Source organism: Dendrobium catenatum, unplaced genomic scaffold (assembly GCF_001605985.2).
Source record: "Dendrobium catenatum unplaced genomic scaffold, ASM160598v2 fragScaff_scaffold_1615, whole genome shotgun sequence".
NCBI lineage: Eukaryota > Viridiplantae > Streptophyta > Magnoliopsida > Asparagales > Orchidaceae > Dendrobium > Dendrobium catenatum.
Genome location: NW_021320077.1, coordinates 42,514 through 69,114, shown reverse-complemented (window position 1 = coordinate 69,114; position 26,601 = coordinate 42,514).

The window sequence follows — 26,601 nt, the reverse complement described above, 5'->3', positions numbered from 1 at the left end:
CTAAGCAGAGAAGCCCTTGCAAAATAACTTCCACCTTTCCCGTTGTTGTAGAGTAGTCGGGTCCTTTGACACCAAAGAGATCTTCTTCTTCCTAAAACTTCCCTCAAGATAAGCCTTGAATCCGATGGAACTAAGCTGCAAGCTCGCCGGAGCAAACTCATGCAATCCCCCTCACACTTTCTTGAAGCCCCATCCAAGGTCCTCTTCCTCTCTCTAACTCCACCCTTTTCTCTTTCCCTTTCAAGCTCTATCTTCAAGTTTCCTCCAAAAGAATGAAGCTACAATGGTTTTCAAAGACACTTACTAAGTTCCTTGTCAAAACTTAAATAGAAGTGCTCAAAACAAGCTTATTAATTACAACTTGCCGACTTTATCATCCAGGCAGATATGTATATCGTCCTGGCTGATCAGAGTAAATTAAGCCCAATCAGCCAGGATAATTTGGGATGATCAAAAGAAATTTGTTCATATCATCCAGAATGATAATATATCATCCTGGCCAATCAGTATAAATCATGGAATATCATACTGAACATCGCCCTGAATAAGAGTTGTCTTATGTCCAATCATCCATTGGATCATCTCGACCAATCCTACGGTCATCCATGATGATGTGATTGTGTAATCAAAAATTAATTAATTTCCTTAAATAGCAGATTAATTTAGGAAAAAATGTGTTGGATTGGCCAAGCCGATGCCCGGGATGATGTCAATAAGTAAGTAATACCTAAATAGATCTGGTGGCTGATTCTTTTTTATTTGAGCCTATCGTCCTGGCCGATACAAAAATTATCCAGGATGATGTGCTTAATGACGGTTGACTTAACAAGGATGCCCTAATTAGGGTTTCTATTTTTGAATCGATCATTCAGACCGATATAAATATCATCCCAGACGATGTTTCCAAAAGTGGTAAACTCTAGGAAATAGTAAAAAATTCTCCCAAGGTGTATGTGTGCAGGGTTACTTAGCATCACGAACCATATTATTTACAATAGAGACAAGAAAGGGAAAAAAATATGATCTGACTCAGACTTGATCTACCCAATCTTGAGCTGCACTCGATCTTATGGACCTGAAAAGTTAGTAGGAAAGGTAGTCATAGAAAATCATGAATTTTTGCTACCATCAAAATTCTATTCCATGAAAATAGATTCGCAACAATTAACTCCTTTCTTTTCAAGAATTCTCCATAGCACTTGTCCTAGAACTTTATCATGTGCTTTCTCTAAATCAATACATATCATATGTTGATTCTCCTTATTTTCTCCATATTTCTCCATCATACTTCTCAATAAATGTATGGCTTCCATAGTAGAGCTACCCGGCATGAATCCAGTGTTATTTTGAGAAACATTAGTATCACGCCATAACTTATGCTCCATAACTTGCTCCCATAGTTTTAAAGTATGAATCATTAACTTAATTCCTCTATATTTTACACTCTCTTGTACATCACCTTTATTCTTAAAAATAAGAATTAACACACTCATTCTCCATAGATTTTACATCTTTTAGTCTTTAAAATAGTATTAAATAGTTTAGTAAGCCAAGAAATTCCTTCATCTCCTAAGCATTTTTACATCTCTATTGGAATATCATCAGGTGCAATAGCTTTTCCATAATACATTTTCATCAAAGCCTCTCTAACTTCAGTTTTACTTATACACTGATAAAAACAAAAATATTTAATTTCATTTAGGGTGATAAAGTCACTAAAGTCAATTGTATTTTCACATTTCATTAAAAAGTTTAGCAAAATATCTCATCCACCTTTGTTGATTATTATCTTCTAAGAAAAGTACTTTTTAAATTCATCCTTCATACACTTCACTTGAACTAAACCCTTACTACTCCTATCTCTTTGTTTGGATAATTTATACATATATCTTTCTCCCTCCTTAGTATGTAATCTATTTTTAAAATCATTTAAAGCTAAGGTCTTTGCATTGCAAATAGCTTTCTTAGATTCATTACAAGCCTCTTTATAGCTTTCCCAATTATCAAAACTTTTACATCTAAACCAATTTCTATAACAAATATTCTTATTTTTTAAATTTTCTTGCACATTTGGATTCCACCACCAAATATTTTTACAATTAGGAGCTTTTTCACTTCAAAACTCCAAGCACATCTTTTGCGATATTTATCACTAGTCACTTTTTCCCACATAATATTTGCATCCTCATGCACAGACAAAATCTTAAGATCTAAAATCTTAATCTCAAAAATACTTTTGTTAATATTCCTTAGATGCACCCATCTAATCCTAAAAAATTATTTTACTTTATTTTTTATTTTTTCCTCATATATCATGAAGTCCAAAACTATAAATTGATGCTGGGTACATAAATTTTCAATCAGAATAACTTTACAACCTTTGCAATCTAAATGATCTAATTTTCTTAAAAGAATGTCATTTATAATAAATTAAAAACATCCAACCTGTGCAGTTTATGTGGGTATTAATTGGATAAAATAGTCAATCCTCTTTTTTTAGGAACATAATGAATTAGACTAACCCAAAAACTATTAGAAATTGGGTAGATAACCCCATCATTTAACCATTTAAGAATCCCATTTTTAACAGCAACTTTAATTGAGGATTAAGACTTCTTTTAGGATCAGCTTTGGGTATATAATTTACTTCCATTAAGATTCTATTCATACAAATGGAATGATTAATTCCTTTAATTTCAGCAATAGTCCACCCAAAATCTTTTTTATAGTTACTTAAAATCTTAATCAATTCAATCTCTTAATGTTGTTCTAGATTTTTCAAAATGATTATAGGAAGAATGATTTTTTTCCCAAATATGCATACTTATGATGACAATTTAAAGGTTTAAGTTCTAAAGTTGGGGCCTCTTAAATAGATGTTTTTTTATTGTTATCTAAAGATGAAGTTTTCAATAATTTAAGTTTTCCTTGGTTTTGAATTTCTTTTGTAAATTATATTTCAATAAGCCTATTATATGTATTTTATTCTTTCTTATCTTCTTCTTCCTCCATCAATTCCCCTTCCTACAATTTTTCTTTGAGATCTTCTACTAATAGATCCTCCAAATCCACCCTAAAGTAATCTTCCTTCCTATCTTAAGGGAATTTTCTAGATTTTAATACATCAATTGTCACCTCCTGGTCTTGAATTCTCATAGTTAATTCTCCCTTTTGAACTTCAATCATAGATTTCACTGTTGCTAAGAAAGGACTTCCTAAAATGAGTTGTATTTTCCTATCTTCTACCATGTTTGGAATAATAAAATCAAGGAAAATAAACTTACAATCTTTATCATAACATCCTCTATTACTCCTTTTTTATAAGTAAAAGATCTATCACCCAATCAAAGAGTAATAGAAGTAAGTTGAATCTCTATTATTTCTAAAATTTTAAAGATGGACCAAGGCATGTGGTTAATACTAGATCCTAAGTCACATAAAGCTCTTGCACATAATTTATCTCTACTAGTTAAAGGAATAGTAAAACTCCTAGGATCCTTATGTTTTTTAGGAAATTTCTTTTATAAAATGGCTCTACATTCTTCAGTTAGCACCACTATTTTATAATAAAAAATCTTCATTTTTCTTTCTCAAAATATCCTTAAAAAATTTAGCATAAGTGGGCATCTATTTAAAGCTTCATAAAAGGGGATAAAAATAGTTAATTTTTTAAACACTTCTAAGAACTTTGAGAATATACATATTTCTTTTGATAAACCTTTTAGGTATAGGTGGTGGTTGTCTCTTAACAAATTTTTTATAAACATTTTTAAGTTATTTAATAGGCTCAGGTTGATGACAATGGGTTGTACGATCTTTATTGCACTATTAAAAAAAAGTTTATTCAAAAGGGGTATTATTTTCTTTTTATGGCTCTCTATAAACTTTATCCTTGTGTTAGTCTTTCTCTTTATAAGGGTCTCCAAACCCTTTACCACTTATAAGTTGGATATTATGACATTTTTCTACCAAGTTTTGATAATGAATCAACCTAGCCAATTGCCCGATTTGATCTTCAATTTTTTTAAAGAATAATATTGATTATTCATTTGCATTTCTAATTGGAGAATAATATTTTCCAATGATTCCTTCCTATTCCTTTCATAATATAGTTTTTCAAATTTTATGGGGCCGCACTGCGGTGCTACATATCATAGTGTAGTGGAGCTATATGTCCTATGATCACTATTAACCTTCCATTCATCCAATTTCTTAAAAATAGCACTAAAATAGATAAAGAAACATTTTTATAAACTCCATCCACTCTTCTAAGATTCACCTTATCAACAAGGCACTTAAAATTATTTTTTATCAATTTCTTCATTTAATTTATAAGCATCTTCAAAAGGTTTAACATTAAATAACCTCGAGCTGCAACATCAATTATAGCTCTAAGGGATCCTTCCGATCCATTGTATAAAGTATGAATTATAAACCAATTAGGTAAGGCATGGTGAGGGCACTTTCTAAGTATCTCCTTAAATCTTTTCCAACTCGCATACATAGATTCTTTTTCTAACTAAGTAAAAGAAGTAATGCCATTTCTAAACAAGGAAGTCTTAGAAGGTAGGAAATACTTTCATAAAAATTTGAGGACCAGATTTTATGTATAAATAAAGCCTAGAGTTAATGAATTTAACTTTCTAGTCTCCTAGATATAATTGGAACAATCTAAGTCTAATGGAATCATCACCCAAACCATTGTACTTATATGTTGCATAAATTTCTATGAACCTTGCTAAATACAGGTTAATGTATTCAACGGGAGCTCCCCCAAACTGAGAATTTCAAACCATCTAAATATTTATAGGTCTTAATTCAAAATTACTTTCTTGGATAGTTGGTATATTTATACATTGGTGAATTCCATCTACTAAAGGGTTTGCAAAATCCTTAAAAAGTCTAGAATGATCTAAGTTTTGAAAAGAGTTAGCCATTTTAAAAATCATTTTAGTGGTTCTAATTTAAGAAGAGGTTCTCTCAATCTAAGAATCAAAATTTAAATGTGCTTTTGCTCTATGTCTTGTAATCATGCAACTACATATATGTAATCAGTAAATTAAAATAAAAGAATATGTTAGGACTAATTATACAATTGATTTAACATCATTATAAATTTGTAATAAAATAAATTTTTCCCTATCAATGATGCCAAAAACATAATCGAAGGCACAAAAATCCAAAGAATTGTAAAAATAATATTGGGCTCTATCAATCCCTAAATAATTCTTAGGTTTTCCTTGATATTAAAATTTTAAAAACCTCACTTAATAATTTTAAGTATATGTGACAAAACAAATAATATAGTGATAGAGTAGAGTAGCGATCCCATGAGGAATAATGTTTACTCATAAATACTAGTACCATCTACTTCAACTACAATAGTTATCCTATTCAATTAAAATAAGATTTGGTGGAGATATAATGACTTAATTTAAAATAAAAAATAATTAAATGAAGCACTATTGGGATAAATTATTTTGGATTGATGTAATGTAAATACAAAATGTTTCCTAATGATTCTTTTCATATTGATTCTATTCTAAGCATTTGCATCATCGATGACTCAGTCAAACCCGAAGAGATAAAGGATTGATTAAACTCTTCCAACCTCAATACCACACTAAACTTTCATAGTCTATCACCCTATAAAAATTTTCAAAGAGTAAGTAAAGTGTCTAATTTCAAAACCCCTTTATCTTTATAAAATTGATATATGACAAGCACTATACCCATACTGGCATCATACCAATCCAACATACTTGATTGTGTCTACTTTATTATTTATGGCTCCATATTACACCCAATATTAACAACACATATGGCCACTATGAGCATTAAATGAAGATGTAGTATATTCAAAACTTCATGAAATTATTGATTAAGAGAACTCATTAGTACTTCATATTTTATTTATACCATCAATCCATAACAAGAGAATTTAGCCATACATGAAGAATAAGTGAAGAATATTCATTTTCATTAATTACATAAAATAAAGAAAGTATAGAAGAAAACATATCCAAGGATGGTTCAATGATTAGCTCTACACTTCTCCTGGAACTTAAAGAATTACTTCCAAAAATAAGAGTCAAACACTCTAATGCAATGTATCTAGTACTTCTTTAAATTTCTTGAAGATATGGTCAATGTTGGTCAATTGTGCTCTAATGTTAGGATCCTTCCTAGTTCCCGAGTGAGTCCTTCAAACTGATAATATTGAGAGAGGTGGGAGTTCTCCTTGTTCTTAACCTGATTATAACCTGTAAAATGCCTATGAATGAGTACTTGTATAGCTTAATTTTAGTTAGATGTATCTTTCAAATCCTCTAAGAATTTGAACTTCTAGGAAAGCTGCTTATGAAAGAGAATAAATGGCTCTTGGTATGGAGATCTTGGATGTAGAAGGACTCACACTTAAATGGGTTGTCATTAAAACAAAGACATGATTATTTATGGAATTAATAAATCTCACTGCTGGTTTTTTTATGATGAGGATATGAGCTAATGTTGGTGATTTTATCATCATCGAGGAGACAAATCATCTGATTAAATTTTAAGGATAAAGAAGATATTTATTCCTATTATCCCTATAGTTAGAGATATGGCTAGTAAATGTAAAAGGGACTAAAAATGGGGGAAGTATCTTTTTCCTACTTAGAACATGTTGAAGAGCTTGAGTGAAGTATCTCTGAAGGAGGAAAGTGCTCCAGAGTAAGGTTTTGTGTTAAGGAGATTGCCACTACTACTTAAAAGGATTTCATAGAGGTAACTAAGGAACTTACTATAGGTACAATTCTTGAGAAGACATTGGCTTGTTTTTCATCTACCTTATTTATTGACTTCACCCTTTTTTTAGATAAAATTTCATTAGGAGAGATTGTAGGGAGTCTGATAGAAAGTACATACTTAAGACAAAATGTGTAAATAAATTTAGTGTTGCTGGTTAAGGAGCTGCTCCTGTGGGTGATGTTGATTTGAGGGAAGTAATAATTTCACTAAATGATCATGTGGCAGGTGTATGAGGCCACATAAACTAGATGGAAGTAGAACGGAGCTTGGTTCTTAGCCAGACTAACTAGAAGGGTTTTCAACAGGGTGGCAAATACATAGTGGATCACCTCTAATGGATAAAAGAATTAGCGCTAAGCATGGTGAAGGATCCCATATTATAGTGAGCCTGATGTGGTCACTATAAGAGTTGATTTAGTTTTCTTTTCACCTAATTATAATTTCTTGGAGTTGGGCATGTTTTTACTTTGAATAAACTTTTGATTCTTTAGTATGCCTTACAAAATGAAAAGTATTTTTTTTTTAAGTTTTGTTAAATAGGATGGGTAGTTGGTATGAAATAGATTTTTAGAATTACTTATAGGATTTCTTGGCGAAAGTGTGATAAGGCTCTTCAGAAATTATAATGATGAAATGGAATAATGAGATTTTTTGTATTAATTTTGAATTAAGATTCCTTGAGATATGTTTGCCAACTTAGGACTATAAATAATGATGGTAGGACCCTGAGAGTATATCTTTACTTTGTCTTTCTTTTTGTCTCCCTTACACTTGAATTTAGATATCAATATGTTTGGCTTATATAAAAGTGTGAGCATGTTCTTTCATAGGAAGGATCATCCAATAACTCACCTTATAGTTGAATATGCTGAACATATCTTTCATACATTTTTCTTTTCTCATACCAATTACATTATTAGGTCGATGAAGAATGATTAGCAAATCATCTTAATATTGGATGGAGAACTTCTAATTACCATTAATTACTTGGTGTTGGGGCTATGGTTTCCTCTATACACATAGATTAAGGAAGTTTTGAACATGTATGGAGAAGTTCTTACTAAGCTCTCATCTAATTCTATGCCAAATATTATATCCTTTGATAGGTTATTTACACAAACATACGCATAGGTTGAGGGTATAAATTTTGAAGAATCATTTTCACTTATAGAAAGACTAGAAGGATTTATTTTTCTCCTTTTTTATCATGTTATAAAATCTATAAACTATCTTAGATCGATGTCAAAAGTGCCTTTCAAAATGGATTTATTGACCAGGACATCAATGTAGATAAACCCCTTAGTTTTGAGTGCCTCGCTTTCCCTAATAATTTTTATTAATTGATGAAAGCTTTATATGGATTAAACCAAGTCCAATGGGCTTGGAATGATATATTTAGTGCTTACGTCAGTGAGTACGAGTTTAGAAAGGTTTGAGTAGATACCACCCATTTTTTTAAAAATGTAGGAGATGATCTCATTGTAGTTCAAGTACATGTAGATGACATGTTATTTGGAAGCACTAATGAATCCTTATGCACTGAGTTCTCATCATTGATGGCTAGTAAATTTTTGATGAGTGTGATGGGAGAACCTAACTTTTTCATTGGGCTTTAGGTAAAGAAACTAAAAAAATGTCACCTTCATGAATCAAACTAAACACACTCTTGAATTAATTGAAAATTATAACATGAAGATCAAATATTTTAAATCCCCCATTAGCCCTTCTAATAAATTAAATTTAGATTAATAAACAAATCCCATTAACCAAAAACTTTACAGGAACATGATAAGATCACTTTTATACCTTGCTACAATTTAACCTGGTATGATTTTTACTATTTATTGGTGTTCTTGGTTTCAGGCCACTAGCAAGGAATATCATTTAATGACAATTAATCATATATTTTAGTATCTTATAGGAAATAGTAGGCTTGTCTTATGGTATCTTAAAAACTCTTCAACATGTGACTTGGTTGATTTCTCTAATGTTCGACTATGCTGGATGCAAAGTGGATAGGGAAAACACAATAAAAACATGTTAGTTTTTAGGATCCTCTCTTAGGTCTTGGTCCTCTAGGAAGTAGCATTCTACAGGTTTATCAACTATTGAGGTTAAATACATAGATTTTGGCAGCTATATAGCTCAGGTTATTTGCTTAAAGCAATATTTAGAAGACTTTGGTATTAAGTTATATCACCTTCTTATTAGGTGTGATAACACTAGTGCTATTTGCTTCGCTAACCATCCAATTCACCACTTATGGACTAAATACATTGAGGTGAGGCATCTTTTCATTCGTAATCATGTTTTGAAAGGCGATGTTTTCATCAATTTTTTTTTATTAATTTTCAAATGATCGTTATATTTACAAAATCATTGCAAGAAGAAAGATTTTTTACTTTACATTGAATTCTTGGAATTTTGGATCCCTTGCTTAGATTTTGGTTTTCATGAATTTTATGCTTTTATTAGTTTTAAATGTTGACAAAGTGGAAGAAAGTGTTCACTTTTTATGGTTTTCACTTGATTTGGTTTCTTAATTTATCTCATGCATTGAATAAGTGGGAGTTTTTATTATGATTATTTGTTTTGGACTTTCTTGCTAAATCATTTTGACTAATTCTTGCTATATATTTATTCCATGTATGGATAAAGCTCACCTTGCACCTTCACTTTATAACTCCAACAAATAATGGTTTTTCATCATCAAAATAAAGGAGATTGTTAACCAAATAAGCCTTAGCGTAGAACACTAAGATTTTGATTATAAAGAACACATGCTTGGTGTGATTATTGTTTCACATTTAGTTTTTAAGGTCTTCATTGATGATCAAGAGAAACTATGGAAAAAGCTAGTTAAAGCTTGGGTGAAGACTGGGTTTGTGGTGCTTTTTCTTGAAAACACTTAATAATGATTTAATCACAACAAATCTACTTCCTAATTAAATGATTTCATGCATATTTCATTTCACTTCATCATTCATTAGATAACTCATTTTTATTTACATGTAAAACTAGGATTATTTATCATATGTTTGCTAACTAGTTAAATTTATGATTAAAATTCCTTTTTTAGCATGTCTCATGACTTCACACGATTTTAATTTTCATACTTTATCATTTCAAATTATTTATTTTTTAAATTTTCTCTTTGATTTCAATAATTTCAAAAATCTAAAAACTTTCCTAAAATACTTCACATACTATTTTAATTCTCTAAGAAACATCTTAATGAGATTTAGATTGCTTCAGAGTTGAATGGGTATTCCCAAAAAGTTGAAATAAAAAATTTGCCCATTTTTTGCTCTCATTATAAGATGCATGGTCGTGGGATAACTGAGTGTTATATGTTGCATCCTATGCTCCAAAAGGAGAAGGAATCATTAAAACAATCACATGGAAATGTTGTCTCTTCAGTTGATCATTATATTGTGATTCCTAATCCTATTGTGGTTCAGGGTAATGTTCCTAAAATGTAGGATACTATTGAGGAATCTACTCCTTATGTAGTTGAGGGTAATGTTCCCAATACAATTTTCCATATTTCATAATGAACCATATTCCACTCTTGATGATGATCCTAGTCGTGATCAGGGAGAAAATCTTAATTCTATCTCTTCTTTCTCTAATTATTTTCAAAATATGGATGAGAAAATGTTGGCTATTACTACTAATCAAAATATTTTTTCATCTTCATATATTACTCATTGCGCTCTTAACAAAAACTTGCCTGATATGGACTTTATGATGTTAAATTATAATTTCTCTAACAATGTGCCTACTCAATCTATTATTAATTCCCAAAAGGATGGCCAAATTTTTATGGTGGAAGGTAACATCGGTAGTGATTTGAGTAGTAAAACTAATGTGGAGGATGGTTGTATCTTTGAGGAGGGTGAATGGCAACATAAGGTGAGGCAGGTAGGTATGACCAATGATAGTAAGTTTCCCTTAAAACTCTCATTATCATAGTGATTATTTTATTGATATAGAGGATATGGATATTATGGCTAAATGTTTTGCTAAAGAGGATAATGACACTATTTACATCAAGTTTCATAGTAGTAGAGGTAGGAAAAATAAGAACATCAGTTTATAATCGCCTAGAACCACCCGTTCGCCTACTTCTCATTAATTTTGTTTTTATGTTTGATTCTATTATTTGGAATGTTAGGAGCATTTGGTTTCCCTCCTCTAGGTTAAGATTTAAGAACTTATGTCGTGTTTTTAATATTTCTATTCTTATTTTGCTTGAACCTCTTATTTCCTCTGCTAAATTGGTTGGTACTACTAGATTTTTGGGTTTTAAGTATGCTATTTTGCATGTGGCCAATAAGATTTGGGTGTTATGGAAGAATCCTATTAGGATTGTTGTTATTTGAGATTTCACTCAAGTGCTGCATTATAATGTTGATGTTTTAAACTTTCATTATTCTGCCTCTTCTGTTTGTGCTGCTTCTTCTTGGTATACTACAAAAATACTATGGGAACAACTCAGCAACTTTTATAATTCTTGTAATTTACCCTAGCTTATTGGAGGTGATTTTAACACTATTTCTAATCCTTCTAAAAGAATAGGGGGCTCTTCTCCTTCTTATCGGTCTATGGTGTATTTTAATAACATGATTATGGACTATAATTTAATTGACATTGGTTTTTTTGGTAATAAATTCATTTGGAATAAGGGTCACTTATGGCAACTGTTGGATCGAGTGTTGTTTAATAATTTTAGGTTTAACTCTATCAATTTTATTACTATTAAGCATCTTAGAAGGACTCTCTCTGATCCTTCCCCTTGCTAATTAGCCTTAAGACTCGGAAAATTGATACTTCCGTCAATTTAGATTTCAAAACATGTGGTTGCTTCACGATTATTTCAGGATTTAGTTCAAGAAAATTGGCAAGCTCCTTTACATCTAGATAACTCTATCTTTGGCTAGAGGATACTTTGTTTTAAGCTGAAAAGGCTTAAGAAAAATTTAAATTGGTGGAATCATAATGCTTTTAAAATTATTTTCTCCAATATTTATAATGTTGAGCAGCAAGTGAACACTTATGAGACTACATGTCTGTTGACTCCTGATGTTATCTTCAGTTTATTGAGGGATGCTATAGAATGCCTTTTTAAATTACAAGCTCAAGAGGAAGTTTTTTGGAAACAAAAAGTTATTGTGAAACACCATCTTTAAGGTGATAATAATACCAAATCTTTCCATGCTTTAGTAAAGAGGAAACATGCCAAAAATTGTATTAATAAAATTCATTGTGACGACATCTTTGTGATTGAGTATAGCTTGGAAATCGCTAATTTGGTGGTTCAACTTTTTTAAAAATGCCTCAATAATAATTTTAGTAATGGTTATATTGATAGCTCTTCCATTATTCCTAACCTTATTTCTCAAGAGGATAATTTGTTTCTTTCTAAATCTCCTTCCTTACAGGAATTTAAGGAGATTGTTCATGGCATGAATGGTGATTATGTGGCTAGGCCGGATGGCTTCACCACTAAGTTTTGTTTAGAAATCCTTGTATTTTTTTATTAATGATCTTTATTCTACTGGAAATTCCATTTCTAAGTTTTTTTACTTCTACTTCTATTGTGCTTATTCTAATAAACAACTTTGTTAGTAATTGGAATGACTTTAGACCTATTAGTCTGTGCACCTTTTTTAATAAATTTCTTTCTAAAATTATTATGAGTCGGTTAACTTCTATTCTGTTGAGAATTATCTCTCCTTTTCATATGGGTTTTGTGAATGGTTGGGCCATTGCTGATAATATTCTGTTGGCCCAAAGATTTTTTCAAGGCATAGATTTTAGGCCGAGAGGTGGCAACTTGATTTTAAAACTTGATATTTCCAAGGCTTATGATAATATTGATTGAAACTTTCATTATAATATTTTATAGCTTATTTTTATTTGGTTTTTTATACAACTTATTACAAATTGCATTGAAGGTTCTTATTTTTCAATTAGTATTAATGGTAAAAGTAATGGTTATTTTAAATCCTCTCATGGCTTAAGAAAGGGTGACCCGATCTCTCATGTCCTCTTCATTATTGCGACTGATTACTTATCTAGAGGACTTACCAACCTCTTTAAGATTTATCCTAGCCTTAACTTTAGAACATTGGGTGATTCTTATATCTCACTTATGTTTTACTGATGACTTTATTATTTTTATGAAAGCTTATGTTAACAAGATTAATAAACTTATGGATTTTTTTCATCAATTTGAAATGGTTAGTGGTCTCTCTCTGAATAAAAATATGTGCTGCTTTATTGCCTCTAAGAAAGTCTCTAAGATGCCTAATAAACATATTTTGGCTATTAAAAATTTAACTTGTTTTGTGCATGTTCATTTACCAATTAAGTACCTTGGGGTGCCTCTTTTTAAAGTTAGAAAAAAAACTTTCCTTTTTGATGATGTAATTACTTCTATGTAGAATAATTTTTTTTCTTGGGATTCTAATTTTTGGTATTTTGGGGGTAGATTAATTCTTATCAAAAGTTTCCTTTGCTCCTTGCCTATTTATATTTTTCAAAATTTTCTTCCTACTCATGTGGTTTGCAACATAATTGTTGAACTTATCAATAAATTTTTCTAGAAAGGGGCTAGTAGCAATTCAAAAATTTTATGTTCTGCATGGGATAATTGTTGTGGTGTGTTGGTTGAAGGGGCATTGGTTTTAAGAGTATGAATGATTTGGCCTATGTTTTTTCTTTTAAACTGTGGTACAACTTTAATGCTAAAGTCAACCTTTGGGCTAAATTTATATTTGGTATTATGTGGATAAACACCAGACTACTTATTATTTTAACTAAGGTGATTTTAAAGTGTGGCAGATACTTTATAAAATTAAATGGGTTGTTGAGCCCTTTATCTCTTGGGGTCATGGTGATGGTATCATTTTTGTTTGACAAGATCATTGGTTGGGTGGCCATTCTATTGATTCTATTATTAACTCCTCTTCCACTATAGCTATTAAGGTGAATTACTTCAATACTGATAATTGTTGGAACTATGAGAAGCTTGCTAATGTTATTTCTGACTTTATTATTCAACAAATTATGAATTTACCTCTAAATACTAACTCTCATGATTTAATTTTATCTGATTTGTCCAAGGATAGTGGTTTTAGATTAAAGGATGCTTGTCATGACTTTAGGTCTAACAAGGAAGTTACTAATACTTTCTCTATGATTTGACATAAAAATATTCATTCCACTTTGGTTGTGTTTATCTAGGGAATTTGCATAATTTCATTCCTACAGATGATAACATAATTAAAAGCTTTTTTTTTTCCATCCAAGTGCTAATGTTCTTATCAAATGGAGAATATACATCATCTTTTTTATCTCTGGTCCTTTAGCTATTAAAACTTGGGTTTATTTTGATGACATGTTTTCATTGAATTATTTTAATTCTAAACTGCCTATTAATGTCATACTTAATTCTTAGTTTATTAAGACTAAAGGCCATATCATAAATGTTATTCCTTCTCTCATCTTGTGGTATTTATGGTTGGACAGGAATAACTATCTTTTTAATGGATTTGATATGAACCATCATAGAATTATTCAAAATGTAGAAGACAAGGTTTTGGCTCTTTATTCTTTTAAGCTGCTCTCTGTAAAGAATTTTATAAATTATCATTTTGTTGTTTTTGATTTAGGTCTTAAATGGGAGGTTGGTCTTATTTCCTATGAACCTAGCTTTAATTAATTGATCAAACCCTCCAATAACTCTTATAAGATGAATGTGGATGGTGCTATTATTGAATTCTCCTTGGGTTGTGATGGGATTATGAGAGATAATAATGGTACTCTTATTATGTTTATTGTTGGTCCTTTACATAATGGTGGTGTGAACTATATTTCCATCTCGGCTATTTTCTATGGCTTACATTTATGCCTTTCTCTTGACTTAACTAATGTTCGTATTGAAGTAAATTTCAACTATAGTTTTCAATTTTTAAATTCTATTTTTTAAATGATGTGTAATCCTGAACAGTTTTATCTAGTGAGGAATATTAAGAATCTGTTGATTTTTATGAACTATTATTTTTGTCATGTTTACAAGGAGGGAAATGCTTGTGCTACTTAGCTTGCCAATTAGGGGTGTGGTTTGGATTATTTTTATTATTTGGATGGCACTAATCTCACTACTCTACTGAAAGGGCTCTTAAGATTATATGAAATTTGTTTACCCTATGTTAGAATTTAAGGTTTTCTCTTGGTTAGAGCCTACGGTTTTGTTTTCCTTAGTTATGGGGGCTATTCTTTTATTTGTTGGCTGGCAGTTTTACTTGTGGTGTTGATATTCCTGCTTCTATTTCTATGGTTGGTATTCTGCCTTGACTCTCAGTCCGGGTTTGTATATCCCAGAATGCTCAATTTATAGGCTCTCGATGCTGTAGTGTTGTTCCCTACCTATTATAATGTGGTATATCTCCCTTGCTACTTTACTTTATTGCCTGGTTATGGATCTTTTGGAGAAGGTTCTAGTATTTGGTCTTGCCGCCTGTGTGCCTGGTGGGGCCATTGCTGGAGGTTTTTTGTTAGATCATTTCAGGCTCTATTTTCTAGATTCATAGTTGGTTGGGTTTCAGTTATTTTTCCTGTTTGTGTAGCCCTTTCCTTGGCTATTTTCTTTATCTGGGCCTGATGCTATTCTGTGTGGTGGCGGCGGGTATTACTCTTGGTTAGCATTTGGGTTGGTGCTTTCCTTGCAGTTCTATTTTTTAATTATTATATTAGATTGGGTGGCTTGGTGGGTTTTGGCTTTCATTTATTTCGGATGGGAGGTTCTTTTGCTATTGTGTGCTATGAGCTATGTTACTCTATCTTGGTTGCCATTGTATGTTGATTTCTAAATAGTGGTTTTTATGATTTGGCTCACTTGGCCTGCTACGACTATTTTCATACCTATGAGTTGGTAGTTGTGCAACTTCTTGAACTTCCTGGTGAGGTTACTGTTAAGTGTTTTCATGTGGTTAGTTGGATTCTCAATGCTTTGTCATTTTTATTTTTTGTTATTGTTTATGTGGTTAATTATTTGGTCTATCATTAGATCTTTTTAGGGCTATATTTGAGCATATCTATTTTGCTTATATTCCTTTTTTGTAGGAAGTTTTGTGAGCAGATGATCATAAGGCTGGCACGTGGGATGTTAACACGGAGCTTCCTGTTATTTTTTATTTTTCTCCTTTTGGGTGATCATTCTTGAGCACTGTAGAATTTACCTAGGTGTTCTTGTACTTTTGAGTAGTAGGGAACTCGAGAGCTTAGATTTTTTTTTCCTTTCTTTTTGTATATCTTTTAAGCATTTGTGAGCTTGAGATCCCTTTAGGGACTGTGAAATTTTTTTCTTAATCAACACGAAGGGCCCTTTGTGGGATTCCCCTAATATATATAAATATATATATTGTGCTTCTTTCATTTCCTTCATTCATATGAATATTTCATTACATTTTTGTGTGTAAATTAGTTATTATGTATGTTAATTAAACTTGTGGAGTTTAATTAAGTTAATGAATTAATTAATTAACATCCTCCCATGCTAAAATTCTAATCCCTTTTTAGGGATTTTATTTTAGGATATCCCACCTCCCTATGGAAAGTCTTATCTATTATCCTTTAATTATTTTTTTATTAGATTAATTTCATCCCTATTACACCTCATCAATCTATGAGATCAATTCTTGTTGGAAGATTTAAAATACCTCTTTCCTAACTTTCTTTGGCCAAAATTTCCATCGAATCTCTTTGTTAGCCATTTTCTCTTTCCCCTCATTATTTTCTTCTTATTTTGTTGTAAGGCATGATTAAACCTGATAAATTTTTATTTTAATATTGTCCCTTGGTTAAAATTACATCCTAAAATATTCTCTCTTGGTCCCCTTGTTTACTTAAGGCTAAAAGCAATTCAATTGAACCCTAATCTTTCATTGGCTAGCCAAAATTCTGCTGCGTCCTCCTAGGAAATATTTTGCAATCTTTTAGTGAGAGAAACACTAAAGATCCCCACCTAAATTAGTTCTCCACTTGAATATCCAGAAAACTAAAAGCATCCTAGAGCAATTATTTCAATTTTCTTGGAGGATCGTTCAAATTTTCTTGGAGGAAATCTAGAGAGGTGAAGAATTTACCTTGGATCAAGATTTGGTGACTTCTTGCTAAAATTTTCTTTATCTGGTCCAAAGTTACTGTAAGAGTTTCACACTTCTTTATTTAGACTTGTGTTTATGTGATTCATAATCTCTTAATTACATCTTATCCACATATATAAAGAGATATAACCTGATTGTGTTTCTTGGTACAAAATAGTAATCTTTCTTTGTGTTGAATTTAAATCTAGCTTGAATCATCAAGTGACCTTGTATGTGAATCTTTTCAGGTGGTTTTATTTCTGAAGAAACTCCATTATATCATGAATCAATATTATATATCTCTAGATTTTATATAAGTCAAAATTATTTTCAAGTATCACAAGTCTTTTTGATCAACGAGTTGTGGATTTTCAAGTTATATGTTTTGGATCGTGTTTCAAACTATTTATGATTTTATTTGAGAATATTTTTTGTTGGTTTTATTATTGTGAAATCATCAACTTTAATCTTGTGACCTTATGTTTAAATCTTTTCCATTGGTTTTATTTCTTTAGAAACCCTTTTGTATCAGTATTAAAAATTATTATTTTCTAGATTTTATTTAAGTCAACATTATTTTTAAATATCAAAAGTTATTTTGATCAACAAGTTGTGGACTTTCAAGTTATATGTGATTTGCTTTGAGAATATTTTTGATTGGTTTTATTATTATAAAATCATCAACATATCATCTTGTGACGTTGTGTATGAATCTTTTCATGTGGTCTTATTTCTGTAGAAACTCCATCATATCAGTAAACAAAATTTAATTTTCCAGATTTTATTTAAGTCAAAATTTTTTTCAAATATCCCAATCCTTTTTGATCAACTAGATGTGGATTTTCAAGTTATATGTTTTGGATCTATTTTCAATCTATATGTGTTTTTTTTTTATTTTTTTTTTTAGATTTATTATAGTAAAATAATCAACTTATTTGTGATTGAATTCATAGTTTTATGTGGTTTGTGGGTGGTCATATAATAGGGATGGATAAATGGACACCTTAATTTTCACCAACCTCATTAAAAGGTTTATCCTCACCAATTTGGATTCGATTGCCTCATTTGCCTTTACATTGTTGGGATGAGGTTAATGTTACAAAGATTATTTTAAAGATAGGAGTTCCATTGTTCTTGGATGGTAAAATGTTTAAATGGGGCAGACGTGAATTTGCGAGAGCTTGTGTACGAATTAATCTAGACTCTAACTTAACTAATGGATTTTGGATTGATGGTTTTTATGGTAATTTTTTTCAAAAAGTAGATTATGAGAAAATCTCATCTTTGTGCTTAAAATGTAGTAAGATAGACCAAAAAAATTGAAATGTGCCTGGATGCTCTGAAAAAAGATCAAATTAAAATACATAAGGAAGTTTTGAAAGATGGGAATAAAGTTTTGGGTTTAGAAGAAATGGATGGTTCTCATTCTAATGCATACGGCTCTAGGATACATATGAAATTTAAGAATAAAAGAATGAATAAGTTTCAAAAGCAGAATCAAATTTTTGCAGCTCATCCTTCTCATGTTGATACTGCTAATAAATTTAATGTGCTATCTCATGATTCTGAGATTGGGACTAGAATGGAAGAGAAGAAATCAAGTATTCTTGTTCTTGAATAGGTAAAATATGTAGATACAAACATTAAAGGAATTAGTTGGAAAATATTTTTCAAGTTTTAGAAGTTTTCTTTATTGATCCAGTAGAAGATGGCGAGTTTATTCAAAATTTTGGAATAAATGGTATTTGATGGTTCCTGTCATCAAGTTGAGCTCACTAAGAATGGGATTATACAAGCTATCAAAGAATGCAATGGTGGGGATGCCCTCGTTGGTGTGGTTATTGAAGATGATGTTCCAGAGTTTGAAAAACAAAAATCTATTGTGGCTAAATCCTTGCTTGTTATAGTTAATGTGAATGATAAGGAATGCTTGATTGAGGATATAAAATTTTAGTTGTCGTCTAAATCAATTCAGCATAAGAAGAAGTTAAATAAAGAATTGAATTCTTTTGGGCCTATCATAGGCAACCTTAGAGGATGGAAAATGGGAATTCTTGGTGAAAGTATTGGTGGCAGTTCACCATTTATCTTATAAATAAGATTGAATGGTTGATGACATTATGTATCATAAGAAAATGGGAAAAAATATAAAGGAAATTGGATATCTATGGATGGACGTGATTAGTCATTCCATTGTTAGTGTAGTCTTTAAAAGGAAGTTTTTACTTTATAAGACTATGGAGCATACATATTGGTGTCTTGAATGTCAAGGCATGGTTTGTATGAAGATGGTGGATGTAAAGATCTAGAAGTCGTCAAAGCCTGAAGATCCTAACTTGTATTTAATGTTTTTTTTTTTTTACTTTTATTAGTTGTTATGGTTATTGTTATTTAAGTTTGAAATTAAGCATATGTGGGTATTTGAAAGATGGGGATATAATATTGAATTTTAAGAATCTTTCTATTCTTTATTTTTACTTAATTGGGTATTATGGGATACTAATCAACCTTTTTGGTTGTTTAATATTTGGTATCCCCTCCACCCCAATTGGTTTAAAATAAGGAATAGAGGACCTTATTTTCTTTATGAAATTTCATATCTTTCAAATATTCTTCTTTTCCTTAATTTTCTTTTAATAAGGCTTCCTTTCGCAAGTTTTGAAAGGATTGCTTTAGGTTATTTCAGTTCTAGTTTGTAATAGCCTGTTTTTAATTAATTCAATTTTCAACTTCTCAAAAAAAAAAAAATTAGAATTCATAGTTTTCTATAATTTTTAAAGATCTAATTCTACAAGATTATTCTAGGTTATTAAGTTAACAAGTTTAGAGTTTTTAGTGAAATTATTTGGAGATTTATTTTCTTTTTCCTGTTGATTTTTATTAATTATTTTAGTCAGACTTACTATATGTTATTCTTATTAATATTGCTTTAAATTATACATTTCTAGATCATTTTTATTTTGAAAATACAAATTTTTTTGTTGTTCTTTTGGTGGAAGCTCTGTATAATGTGTATATTAGTCACATGCATCTTGATTTAAAAAGTTTTGTAGAGCCTTTTTTACTATTTACTCTATAAATTAAATCTCTAATCATTTAAATATTTTAAATCATTATTATATTATATTAACATTAAATTTGAATTTTGTTTTCATCTTTTTATAACATATTTTGATTGTATACCATATTGTGATTTAGTTACTTTTTGGGGAACTTGATTTTGTCTTCTGTATAAATCACATTTAAACTTGATTTTGTCTTTGATTATCTTATATATTGATATTTTTTTCATCTAAGATGTTTTAAACATATTATTCAAAATATTTAAAAATTATATAAATTGCACTCTTTGGTCTTGATTTTGTGTAGGACTAGTTCCCATTGGCTTAAGTGTGGTTTTCAACTTGTCTTATCATATCTTTTGAATTATTTTAAATTTAATTCTCAAATAAATTTTGTGTGTAAAGATGCTATAATCCCATAACATTTAATTTTCAAATTAACATATTTTTTTCAAGTACTTGTATTGCTATATTTCCCACATTACCTATTTTTGGAAAATTGTATTAAAAGTTATTTGCTTGCTATTTTCCTTGCAAATAAATTTAGAAACTCCATTTCATAATATTTACAACATCATATAATATAAAATTGGTTATCAAACTCATTTTTTATTTTGTGATTAAAATTTTATTTTTATGTGGGGATTAAGAGCAATTTGTTGAAAACCATTCATTAGTGAGATTTAAATTATTACACTTATTTTTACCTTTCTTTTGTGACTTGTATTATTGAACTGAGGTTCTCATCTTTATGTGAGTTAGTTTCTTCCTGGTATTTGGAAGATATTATTTTTGTAATATTGTTGGTTATTAATTTAATCCTAGTCTAGAGTTGGTTTAGGTGTGGACTATACCAGTTTTAGGTTTGGGCCTAACAATATAAAAATTATTTTTGTTCTCTTTATTATGACTTGCTTTTATTTTTCTATGTTACAGTCATATCACTAGATTTTTTACAAAGAATAATTAAATAATTTTAAAATTATAGCTCTAATTAGTGCAAAACCCAATTCACCTCTCTTCTTGGGTTTCTATGGTGTTTCTCAATTGGTATTAGAGTTTTGGCTCTTTCTTGGATTACAAACCTAGAGTTTATATCCTTCCCTTGTTATGGAAATCAACTTTATCTAAGGTCCACTATCTGAGGGATAGCCAACAAACCTTCCACTACTGCTCGATATGGTTCCTTTTGACTATTTGAAGAATCATATTAGCACTTTTATTCATGGTCAGGACTCTAGAATATGAAATATGCTAACACATCCATATCCTCCACCCACAAAAGATTTAAATAGTAAAATTATTAATAAACCTTTTAATGAGTGGACTCACCTTCAGCATGAGTTAGATGAATTGAATGGTACAACTTAAAATACTTTTCACTATTTTTCACTTTCTAATGATTACGTGAGAATTTCCAAGCATACTAGCTAAAGAAATTTGAGGCAAACATATTATTACTTATGAAGGCACTAGTGATGTTTGAAATGCCCACTTAAATAGACTTGTGCATGAGTATAAAATCTTTAAAATTTTGCCTTTTTAAAGCATTACTAATATGTATACTAGATTCATGACGATCATTAATACTTTATATCCTCTTCGCAAAATATACACAATTCAATGATGTTTTTTATAAAATTTTGCATTTTTTTTCCTAGAGAGTGGGATGCTAAAGTTACTCTTATTTCTAAATTGAAAGATTTACATTCATATTCACTTGAACAACTTCTTGGTTCATTGATAGCTTAAGAATAGGTTATACTCAAATAGATGTCAAGGAGGCTAGCCTAAGAAAAGAAACTAAGAAGACCTTGGCTATTCAAACTGAGGACTCAAGTGATGACTCCTAATCGTCTTCATGTGAACTAGAACATTAGGAATCAACAATGCTTATAAAAAAGTTTGGAAAGTTCTTGAGAAAGAAGAACTTTTGGTATAAAAAATCCAAAACCCATAAGCCTTTCTCTAAAAAATAATCTTCTGTAGATACAATCACTTGCTTCAACTATAACAATCAATATTAGTTCTAAAGATATTATTTTGTGCGATTTATCTAAAGATGGTAATTTTTATTTAAAAAATGCTTGGCATGATTTAGAACCAAGGGTAATATAGATAATATTTTCACTAATATTTGGCATAAGAGTATTCCTTCAAATGTCTCTATTTTTGTTTGGAGAGTTTTACATAGATATCTTCCTACGGAGGATAATCTCATTAAAAAAGGCTTTGCTTTAACTTACAAGTGCCAATGTTATTTTCATATGGAGAATAGACATCATGTCTAGTTATCTGGCCCTGTGGCTGTTAGGACTTGGGTTTATGTTGATGATTTATTTAAATTAAATTGATTTAATTCTCATCTCTCCCTTAAGTCTTTACTTAAATGTTGGTTTATTAACTCTAAAGGCCACATTCTCAATGTTATTCCTTCCCTTGTTATGTGGTTTCTTTGGTTGGAAAGGAACAACTCCCTTTTCAATGATGTTAGGATGTGCCATCATAATGTCATTTAGAAAGTTAAAGATAAGGTTATTTTTCTCATGGCTATCAATTTGATCTCTATTAAAATTTTAAAAAATTGTTACTCTGTGTATAATGCCTTAGGTTTTAACCTGGAGACTACTACTTCTGTTCTGCATAATATTCATTGGATAAAGCCTCCTCATAATTTCTTTAAATTAAATATTGATGTGATAGTTTCTGGTGGAGCTATTGGTTTTGGTGGAGTCATTAGGGATAGCAATGGTTATCTAATTGATGGCTTTGTGGGGCCATTGAACAACTGTGATTATACTTCTGCTATTCATATGGATATTCTTGTTAGTATTCAAATGTTCTTTACCATTAACATTATTAACCTATATATTGAAGTTAACTTTGGTTTTAACTTTATTCCTCTTATAACTGAGGTGGACTTATGTTGTACTCCAAATAGTTTTCATCGCATTAGAGAAATTAAACAGCAGCTTTTGGCTTTGAATTATTATTTTTTTCATATTAAAAATAAAGGTAATCTTATGCTTTTTGTTAGCTAGGTGGGGCTCTGATCTCAATGGTTTCTCTGATTTTATTTGGTCCAATAGTCCTGGACCTCTTCGGGGCTTGCTTAAGCTTGAGGCGAGTGGGGTTCCTTATGTTTATGATTAATTGCCTTGTTTATTGGGGGCTGATTTGTTTGATTCATTCGCACTGGGTTTGGTTTCCTTGGTTTTATTTTTTTTATGCGCTTTTTGGTTGTATCTGGTTAGTCAAAGAGTTGCCTGGGTTTATGTTGGCTGGTATTTTTTCTAGTCTTTGGAATTATTATGTGTATCTTTGTAGCTATCATGTTGTTTCTATCAGTTGGTTCCATATATTGTGCCGCAACTATTCTCTTGTGTCCACTCTTCTAGCAAAATTCAATGTGAATTTTGACTTGAGCTATGATCTCACTGGTTTATATGCTGATGGTCATACCCATTATTGCTCTTCTACCTTCATTTTGTGGAATGCTGGGGGTAACCGTGGGAATGTGGATGGCCTTTATGCTGTTGCTATTGTGGTTTTTTGGTGGACTTTGGCCTGCATATCTTCTCAGATTAATCTACAGTCTTTCTATTTTGGGTGGCATGGTTTGGTTGGATCTTTGTATTCTCTGTCTTTGTTTCCTAGTGGCCGGGAGCACCCTTGTTGGAATGGATGGTTTTTTTTTTATGGATAGCTTGTGCTTATAATTCTTAGATATTTTGTGGCATCTGATTCCTCTGCACTTCTTTGTGTGTAGTAGTTTGAACTATTTCGGTAAACAGTGGTTTCTTCCTTCAGTTGGTTGGATGGACTTATTTAAGATGGATTTTGGGTTATATGAAGGTAAGATTGAGTGGCTTGTGTATGTTCCAATTGAGGCTTTTCATAATTTATTCATTCTGAGCTTTTTATGTCTTAATTCCAAGTTTGGCTTCACTTGGCACAATTTTTATTGCATTTCCTACCTTCATATTTCCTCTTTATACGTATGTGATTATTTAACTTATTTTTTGTGGTGGTGTAGTTTTTCACTTTGCAACTGTTTCCTTTTGCTGGTGGAGATTCTTTTGGATCAGTCCAAGAATTTTGTATGAAGATTGGGTATAATTGTGTTATTCTTATCTTTCTTTTTTGGATGCTAGTCTATAGCATCAGTAACTTGTTACTAGGTTTTCTTGTATTTTTGGCTACGGGAGTTAATTGGCTCTTAGGTTTTCTTTTGACTTATTTTATAGCTCTTTTGAGCAGTAGTGAGCCGATCGACTCCTTTAAGGAATTTGTACTTATTTTTTATATAAATGAGTAAGCCCCGAGTGTGTTTTAAATTAGAAAAAAAAAAAAACTATAACAAGCCTGGGCACATGAAAAGAGAATGCCCTGAACTTAAGTATGAGCCAAAAAGAAAGATAAAGAATAGTACAAAAAGAAGAAAGGGAGGAACTTTAGGAAGAAGAATAAATCTCTCTAGGAAAATACATATAGCAATGAGTCAAGTAAGGAAAGCTCAGAAGAGGAAGTGAACCTTTACCTCATGAAAAAATGGAGATGAATCTTCATATCCAATGAGGTAAATGATGATGTTTCTCATGATGAACATGATGATGCTTTCAATGAATATTTTAGTTGCGTATAAAAAATTTAACAAAAAATATATATCTCTTATGATTTCTAATAAGCAACTAGATTCACAATTTCAAGTTGTATCTACTAATTTATGTACTTTGAAAATTGAAAATGAATCTCTTATTGTAAAAACCAAGCATTTTAGTATATTTTAAATAAAAACATGGTTCTTAAAGCAAGTTTCTATATTTTAAATGGAGACACTTTCTGATGTCCGCTCTACTAACATGTTTAGGAATAGAAAAAGAAAAGTCTCTAATGATATATCTTACACTACATGGACAAATAATATTTTCTAACATATGGCGTTATTTACGTGGAAAAGAATGACATATTTATTTTGATTGCATTTATAACAAAAAAGAATGTTAGAAGTTAATCAACATATGTTTGATTTGCAAAACTTCCTTCTTCTCATATTACTTGTACCACTTCTCGTAGTTATATTCCTACATCCATTTCTTTTAAAAATAGTGGACTCAAATTTAATTGGGTTCCAAAAGTTAACATTTAATTGATTTTTGCAGGAATGCCTTCATAAAAAAATTAAAGAAGGCATATGGTAATTAAAAGTTTTATGATCAAGGCATATGACTGGATATAAAGATAAATTCAAAGAACTTAAAATTCATGAAGGAGGACATCTGATTTATGGGGATAATGCTAAAGGAAAGATCATCAGAATTAGTAGTGTCAGTAACTCCTCCTTTACCATAAATAATACATTCCTTATTGATCGCTTAAAGCATAATTTTATATCTATTAGTCAGCTTTTCGATAACAATCTTTTAACTTACTTTATAAGAACTTTTGTGCTGCTAAAGAAAATATATTAAAAAGATTAAAAATGTTTTATCTTGTTCATTTAGAATGATTATTTGTTGATTCAAATATAGTGTCTTTTAAAAGCAAAACTGATGAAAGTTGGCTATGGAAAAGGAGACTATGTCATGTCAATATGTACACAATATAGAAGATTTCATAATTAGATATTACTATTGGTTTGCCAAAGCTAGATTTTTAATCTGATTATGTTAGTGATTCATGTGTGCATAGTAAACATCATTACTCATCTTTTAAAATTAAAAGCATTGTTTCTACATCAAGACCATTAGATCATTTGCATCTTAATTTATTTGGTCTAATTAATTCTATGAGTCTAAGTGGAAAGACTTTTTTTGGTGTTATTGTCTAGGACGTTTCTATGTTTACCTGGGTGTTTTTCCTTGCTCAAAAAAATAACTTGTTAGATGAATTTAGAAATTTTGTGAGGTTAATTAAAAATGAAAGTGCTTTAGAGAATAATACAAATTAATCATATCATTATGAAGAATTTAAGTACAAGTCTTTTGAAGATTCTTTTAAAGAGTTAGTAATTAGGCATAATTTTTCAGCACTTTAGACTCCCCAACAGAACTGAGTTGTTGAAAGGAAGAATCAAACATTAACTAAATATAGTAGATCTATATTTGACTAATACACTCTTCCTAAGTATTTTTGGGTGGTGGTAGTCAATACCGCCTATTATGTGATAATTAGAGTTAATTTGAGACAAATTTTATATAAAATCTCTAATGAATTATTCTTTCGGAAGAAACCTAAGATTCATTATTTCCATGTTTTTGGATGCAAATTGTTGACCTTAAAAAATGGAAAAGAAAATCATGTGAAATTTGATTCTAAGTCCTATGATTGTATCTTTCTTGGTTATTCTTTGTTTGGAAGATCATATCATATTTTAAATAAAATAAAGATGATTGTTGAAGAATCCTTCAATTTGATTTTTCATGAGAATTTGGTAAATCAGATGAAATATTCAGTGATTGGGGAAGAATTTTTTAAAATCAGAAAGCTTAAATGAGTAAGTGATTATTTGCCTAAATAATGGAAGCTTATGAATAATCATCCAAAGGAGTTGATTATAGGATAATCAAAATGTGTAGTTAACTTGGAAGAAT